The sequence below is a fragment of the Cavia porcellus genome, unplaced genomic scaffold (genome assembly GCF_034190915.1).
Source record: "Cavia porcellus strain 051 isolate PalLab524CR breed Dunkin Hartley unplaced genomic scaffold, mCavPor4.1 scaffold_26, whole genome shotgun sequence".
Taxonomy (NCBI): Eukaryota; Metazoa; Chordata; class Mammalia; order Rodentia; family Caviidae; genus Cavia; species Cavia porcellus.
In genome coordinates this window covers 20,505,095-20,513,212 of record NW_026947509.1, presented here as the reverse complement: position 1 = coordinate 20,513,212, position 8,118 = coordinate 20,505,095, and positions in this window count along the sequence as shown.

Here is an 8,118-nt window from a genome sequence, read left to right as displayed (position 1 = left end):
TTTTTGCAGGGTTGGCTTGGTGATCATGAAGTTCTTCAGCTGTTCTTTGTCATGGAAGTATCTTATTTCACCATTGATTTTGAATGATAGTTTTGCAGGTTACATCAGTCTAGGTTGGAAATCATTTTCCTTTAGAATCTGAAATACTTCACTGCATGCTCTTCTTGACTTTATTGTTTGTGCTGAGAAGTCTGCTGTGATTCTGATAGGTTTTCATTTATATGTGATCCATCATTTTTCTCTGACAGCTTTTAATAATCCTTTCTTGTTGTTGGATTTCTGGGATAGTGAGTATCATATGTCTAGGTGTAGTTTTATTTTTGTTATGACTATTTGGAGTTCTACATGCTTCACTGAACCTGACATCAGTTTCTGATCTCATGCTTGATAAAATTTCAGCTATTACTTCTCTAAATATCCTCTTGACATCCTTTATGTTGTTCCATTTTTTTTCATTAATCCCTATCAATCTTATGTTGTTTTTTTTTGCATCATCTTGCAGTTGTTGAATTGTTATTTCCTGATTCTTTGTTATTTTTAAAAGATCTTTGCTTTCCTCTTCGCTAGCTGCAATCCTGTCTTCAAGGTCTGAAATTCTATCTTCACTTTCATTAGCTGGTTTTTACAGCTTTCAGTGGAGTTTTTTATTTCCTGTATATCTCTGTGCATCTGCTTTATGTATTCTGTTTGTTTCTTATATTGCTCATCTAGGGGTTCTATCTTTTTGTTTAGTTCCTCCAATTTTTAAACTGTGTTTTCTTTAGATATACTCAGAATCTCTTTCATTTCTTTTATCATTTCTTCTTTTACCTGGGAGATTATTTCAAGTTTGAATTCCTTTAAATCATCCATGAATTTCTTGTTTATTTCAGTAGCTATTGTGTCTGGTATTTGAGGTGTATGGCATATATTTTCTTCTATTTACATCGCTCCTAGGGTTTCTTGGGAGTGGCTGGAGTTTTGAGGTTGTAATTTGGTCTTTCTTTTTGTCATTTTCCTATATTTCTGTGCTTCAAGTGTTATTTGAAGGTTTCCTCAGGGTCTGTTGGAAATCCACTTTTATGTTCAAAGCTCCTGGGACTCTGGCACCCAGTTCCCCCAGGCTGCAGGTCCTCTGGTACCTGTGGCGCTCGCCTGCTTGCTTAGAACTCCGCAGTTCCAAACGAGCTGGGCACTGATGACAGTGGGTGCCCACCTGCTTGCTTGGAACTCCACAGTTCCCCAAGCTCAGTGGGAATGGGTAGATGTATGTAGGTTCCCCCAACCTGCCTAGGTGATTCACTGAACCTGGAAGGCTTGAGGGTCCTGAACAAGCTGGGCTTGGGGGAGAGTGTATGGGGCACTTACCCCAGGAAGCAGGGCCTCTGGAACTGGTGATGCTCGCCTGCTTGCTTAGAAATCCACAGTCCTCCAGACACATGGTGAGGCAGATGCAGGTGCCTCAGACCCACCCAGCTGCTCCACTGCACCCAGATGGTGAGAGGGTCTCAAACAGACTGGGCTCCAGGGACAGTGTGTGCCCACCTGCTTGCTTGGAACTCCACAGTTCTCAGAGCACAGCTGGAACGGGGAGGTGGATCTCCCTGAGCACTTTTTAAATAATATGTGTCAGCTTAAATGTACTACATTTTAATCATCATTTCTTTCTTCACTTTAGAGGTTATTTTTTTCTACTCTGTGTCTCATTTGGTTTTTGACTTTTGTTGCTATCATTTCAGAAAGTTCCTGTGGTTTTGTTCCAAATCTCTGTATCTCACTGTGCTCTGGACTTGTTCTGTGTGGGATGGGTAAGTGAGATTGCATTTTGCTTCTTTGTCTTGTCATTTTTTATTTTGTTTTGTTTTGTTTTCTGTGTTGATGCATGTATATTTTTTTTAGAAGGGAAATTGATTTATTCCTGATATTGAGGCTTCCTTAGGAAAGGTCTTTTCCTCAGGATGTCTTCTAGGTATAGGTGGTTCTTGGTCTTTATTTCTATCCCAAGAACCTACCTTCCCAATATATGAAGAATGAGAAGCTGTTATGTATTTGACTGAGGACTCAGTTCCCTGTTACTGGACAATGGTAATGGTATATAGTGGGGAAAAATAGAACAGGTATGACATGCTGCTTAATGTAATACAGTTAGCAATAACAATAGTCTTAAACATAGTCTAGCTACAGACACACTGTGGTAACAATTAGCCTGATACCTTTAACCATAGGAGCAAATTCTAGGTATATAACAAAATCCAGCTTATACAACGAATTGGTATGGAATGATTTTCCACTTAGTAGAGTGATTTTGCCCTATTGTGTGGAGGATTTAAAGGGGTATGTGGGCAGGATAGAGATGAATGTGATCAAATATAGGGGAGCAATGCTAGAAGGCTAGGATGATTACCCAGGTTTTGGAAAACTGTAGGACTCAAGAGGGAAAGAATGCAAGAGAAAGCCAAGAAGGATTGATGTGAACCAGGAGAAGAAGAGACAGTATTTACTCACATGAAAGTACCATATAACAAAGCCAGATAATTGATGTAAGAGAGGAAGTGGATGAGTAGAAGAAAATGAAAAAAAAAATTCAGAGATCTAAGTCATAAAAAGAAAAGAAAACAGGATGGAAAAAAGATGGAAAATGGCAAAATATTTAAAAAACAAAAAATGAAAACAAAAACTAAACAAGAGAAAACAAAACAGTGAAACAAATTCAACTGGACAGAAAAGGGAAAACCAGTCAGACAAACAGAGAAAAATAAAAGTAGTAAAATTCATCTGTTGTCTACAGTTGTGTAGTAAATCCAAGTCAGATTTCAGAAATGTGTACTCAAAAAAAGTTTAGAGGTACATTTGTGCCATGCTTGGGGTCGGTCTTGGCCTCTGGATGTGAAAGATAGAACTAGAATTCTGTTCTGGGGTTTTCTCAGAGCCCTTTAAAAAAAGAAGCCCTACTTGTTCACTTCTATTCTTTGTGTCAGTGTTCTAAGGCACAATGCTGGAACACATAACTGAGCAACCACTGGCTTTTAATAAAAGCATTTAAAGAAAAGAAAAGCAACACACAGAAGAGAATAGAAATAATACAGAATTCCAAGAAACAAAATAAGAAATCATGAGTTGACAAATTATATATTGTTATGTTAGAAGTAGTTTGTCAAGTTACAAAATCAAAGCATAAAAATGGACAATCAAACAGTGAGAATACAAATCATTGTGTTTGATGAACTAACAAAAACATGGTAGTATGGTTATCTATCCTGTACACTTAAACAACAGTTATATCCTTTAGATCACTTTCTTTCCTTTTCATTATTACAATAGCTATGATACATTTTGGATCTTAATACTCTTTCAGTTTATTATTATTGTTTTTATACTATACTACACAATATGATATTTACAAATGTGAGTCTGATTTATTTCCCTCATGAGGATAGTCTCAAGTTACCTACATTTACCTAGAAAAGCCTCAAGATAATAATTTCTTATTGCTGAGTAATATTCCATTGTATAAAAATACCTCATCTTTTTCATCCATTCTGCAGTCGATGGGTATTTTGATTGTTTCTATGATTTAGATTGTACAAATTGTGTTGCTATATACCTGAGTGCACATATATCACTGTGACATGACATTTTCAATTTCTCTGGGAAAATACCCAGGAGAGGGACAGCTGGATTAAATTTGACTTCTAATTTTAGTTTTTTGAGGAATCTCTATAGTGATTTCCACAGTGGCTGAACCAATTTACACTCCTACCAATAGTGGAGAAGTGTTCATTTTTCTCACAGCTTCACCAACATTTGTTATAGGTTGCTTGATGGTAGCCACTCTTTCCAGAGTGAGATGAAATCTCAATGCTGTTTTAACTTGTATTTCTCAAATGACAAGTGATGGTGAACATTTCTGTATGTTTTTATTTGCCATTTGTATATTTTCATCTAGAAATGTCTGTTCATCTCAGATGCCCATTTTTGGAGAGTGTCTTTGAATTTGGTGGGCTTCGTGTTTTTTAATACGTTGTTCTAGATATAAGTCCTTTGTCTAAGGAACTACAGGCTCAAATTCTTTCCCATTCTGTGGGTTTTCTTTTCACTTTGTTGGTCATTTCTTTTGAAGTGCAAAAACTTTTTAATAAGATGAGATCCCAGTTGTTGATTCTTTGAAGTACATCCTATGTGATTTGCGTTGTGTTCATGAATTCTTTGCCTACTCCTATGTCTCAAAGATTTCTACCTACTTTTTTTCAGTAGAGTTAGTGTTTCTGTTTTAATATTTAGCTCTTTGACCCATTTTGACTTTAGGTTAGTGCATGATGATAGACTTGCGTCTAGTTTCAGTCTTGGGCTTGTGGAAAGCCAATACTTCCAACACCATTTATTAAAGAAGCTATCCTTTCCCCAGTGAAAATGCTTAGCCCCTTTGTCAAATAAAAGGTGGCTGAGTGTCTTTGTAGTTGTGCTTGCATCTTCTAATATGTTCCATTAATCCTCAGGTCTGTTTCTTTGCCAGTACCATGATGATCTTTATCACTCTAGCCTTGTAGTATAATTTCAAGTCAGGAATTGAGATGCCTCTTACATTGCCTTTGTTGCTTAGAATTGCCTTTACTATTCTAGGTTTATTCTGTCCAAATGATTTTTAGGAATGTTTTCTCTGGATCCCTAAGGTAGGTTAATGATATTTTGATTGGAATTGGGTTAAATCTGTATAAGAGTTTTGGGAGTATGACCATTTTCACAATGTTGGCTCTTCCTAACAAGAGCAAAGAATTTCGTTCTATTTTCTAATACACTCTTCAATCTCCTTTTTTGAGTATTATAAATTTCAGTATATAGGTCTTTTACATTACTTGTTAGGTTGATTCTAGGTATTTCATTTTTTAGATGCTATTTTGTAAGATGATATTTGCATAAGTTCTCTCCATGAATTTTTTTGTGTGTGTACAGGAAAGCTATTGATTTTTGAGTGTTGACTTTGTATCCAGCTACACTGCTGAATTTGTTTATTTCCTCTAGGAATCTTTTAGTGGAGTTTTTGGAGTCTTCTATGTAGAATATCATGTCATCTGCAAATGGTGATAATTTAATTTCTTCCTTTCCTATCTTTATTCTTTTTATTTTTCTCTATTGTCTAATTGCTCTGGCTCATATTTCCAGAACTATATTGAATAGGACTGGTGATAGTGGACATCCTTGTCTTGTTCTTGATTTTAGAGTGAAAGCTTTCAGTGTTTGTGCCTTTTGTATAATGTTGCCTGTTGGTTTGTCATAGATGGTTTTTATAAGATTGAGGTAGATACCATCTATTCTGAGTTTGTGTAGGCTTGTTTCTATCATGAGCAAGTGTTGGACTTTATCAAAAGCTTTTTCTGCATCTATTGAGATGATTGTGTGATTTTTGTTTTTACTCTGTTGTTGGGGTCGCTCCCGGCCGGCAGGAAAGACACACGACAAAGTCTGGCGGTGTGCAACCTTGCTTTTATTTGTCTCCGCGTGGGCCCCGCGAGGCCTCCTCTCTGCCACCAGTCCTTTCTCGCCGGTGGACTTTCTCTATCTCTCTCGTGCTTCTCTCTCGTGGCGGGAGAGGCATTTACTTTTATAGGGTAAGAGTGGCCAATCAGTTCAAAGCGCGCGATGCGGGCTGATTGGCTAACATCAGTTGTTGCTAGGCAGACTATCTTACAGAGCGGGTTGTTTAAGTCGCCAGGGCAATCAGGGGGCAGGAAGCAGGCGCCAACTTGGCTCACTCGATGGGAGGGGTAATTTAGCTCAGGCTTTGCTCCTTCCTTACAGGCCTCACGTCCGCCAAGTAAGGCGACCGGGCTCGGCCGCGGCTCCCAACATCTCCCCGTATTTTATTTATTTTGAATGAATATACGCATCACAGCCCGCCCTGGATCGAGTGTAGAGGCTTATGCCCTGTGTTGAGGCCCACCGTAGGCCCTTGGCTTGGACCCTGGTCGGCCGTCCCTGGGTCCGCCAAGGCCTTGAGACCCTCGTCCTTTTTCCAGGGCCAGGAGTGGACTGGACGGAACCTGGATGCACATAGGCATGCACTCATGCCCCTCCGTGTGATCCCCTCGGAGAGACATCTAGATTTGGGCAAATTCTAGTAATCTAGCGGCTTTCGTGCAGTATGGGGTAGGGCCTGGCTTAGGTTGAGTCGTGCTGGGGAGGCACGCTCTTACCCGTCATTGACTCACCTACCCTGCTGTGTGGTGTCAATAGGGAAGGAATGCGGAAGACCCGCCACATCTAGACCCGGTCGTAGGCCAGTCGAGCGAGCCATGCGTAGGCCTGGGGGTCATTGTGCCCATCACGGGCTGCTGCCAGGGCCGCATGGGCAACCAGGCGTACTTGACGCCGGGCCGCCGCAAGGCGCCCATTAATAAATGATGTGACCCATCGGAGCAAGCATGGTCCTATAAGCAGGAGCAAGAAGCACAGGGGACCTAACAATGGTAAAATATAGGGGAGCAAGCCATCCCAGGCTCCCCAAAAGGGATTATCTTGTAGTTCTTTTAGGGCTCATCTTGTTGTTGGGTCTGCGGTTGGTCTCTGGTGGAACAGGCCTGATCTTCAGTCGAGGGACTTGTCGCACCTCTCTGGGACCCACAGTGGTTCTCGTCCCGGTCCCTGCGGAAAGACACAAACCGCGCCTCGGTTCCAGCTAACCACCGGATCCGGGCCCATCCATTGTCATGCCATAGATAACCGCGCCTTTGGAGGCAGGCCTTGGCTTACTCCCCCTTTTTGTTTTTATTTTTTATTTTTTATTTATTTATTTATTTATTTATTTATTTATTTATTTTGGTCTTTTTCGTTTTTTTTTTTTTTTTTTTTTTTTTTTTTTTTTTTATCGGTACCAGGGATCGAACTCGCGATTGTCTGCTTACAAGGCAGGAGCTTATGCCGCTAAGCTAAATCCCCAGCCCCCGTTTCCACGACCGGCGTTTTTTTTAGCCTGCTCGGCAGAGTAGCCGCCCATGAAAATACCGTCCGCCCCGCGGCGCAACGTCATAGGACGGCGGTCGGGACAGAGTGGAACGGGGCGTCACTTTTTGTGCCGGCTGAGAGAAGGGAGGGTTCCCTGTAGCGGCCTCTCGGCGGGTAGCCGCTTCTGGAGAAGAGCTCCAGGGCGGAGCGGATGGCTCTCTATCTCCTCCCCGCCAGAGGGCTCTCGGGGGTCCTTTTTCCTCTCTCTGCTTTTTTTGAGCGGCGCACGCACACAATTCGCGGCGCAACTCGGCATAGGAGTCAAGGCACGCATGTATCATTTCCCACAGGGGGCGAATAGCCGGCGAAATATCGCCTCCCAATTCCGCCGAGGCGAGGTCCCCGCCTAACTTCTCCCATGACGGCAGGTTTAAATGCCCCGTGGGTAAAAACCAGGGAGCCACCCTATCTACCTCTGCTATGAATAGTTTTAGTGTTTTTTGACCTACCCTGAGGTCTCTAGCTTTTAAAAGCTTTTTAAGGGCCTTTACCAAGGGCCGCGCCTCTGCGCTCGGTAAATTACCCATCCTCAACCTCTAAGGGCTGTAACTCACCGCGTGTGACTTAAAGAACCCGTCACCTACGCGTGAGCCTGAGGGGAGTCTAAAAGCCCTGTAGGTGCGCGCCACCCAGAGCCCAGGCTTATCTCCAACTCACCTGTCCGGCAGCACCACGCTGGAGCGTTGCACACCACCGCCGTGTCTCGGGGTTGATCAGTCCCCGTACGGGCCACCAAATGTCGGGGTCGCTCCCGGCCGGCAGGAAAGACACACGACAAAGTCTGGCGGTGTGCAACCTTGCCTTTATTTGTCTCCGCGTGGGCCCCGCGAGGCCTCCTCTCTGCCACCAGTCCTTTCTCGCCGGTGGACTTTCTCTATCTCTCTCGTGCTTCTCTCTCGTGGCGGGAGAGGCATTTACTTTTATAGGGTAAGAGTGGCCAATCAGTTCAAAGCGCGCGATGCGGGCTGATTGGCTAACATCAGTTGTTGCTAGGAAGACTATCTTACAGAGCGGGTTGTTTAAGTCGCCAGGGCAATCAGGGGGCAGAAAGCAGGTGCCAACTTGCCTCACTCGATGGGAGGGGTAATTTAGCTCAGGCTTTGCTCCTTCCTTACAGGCCTCACGTCCGCCAAGTAAGGC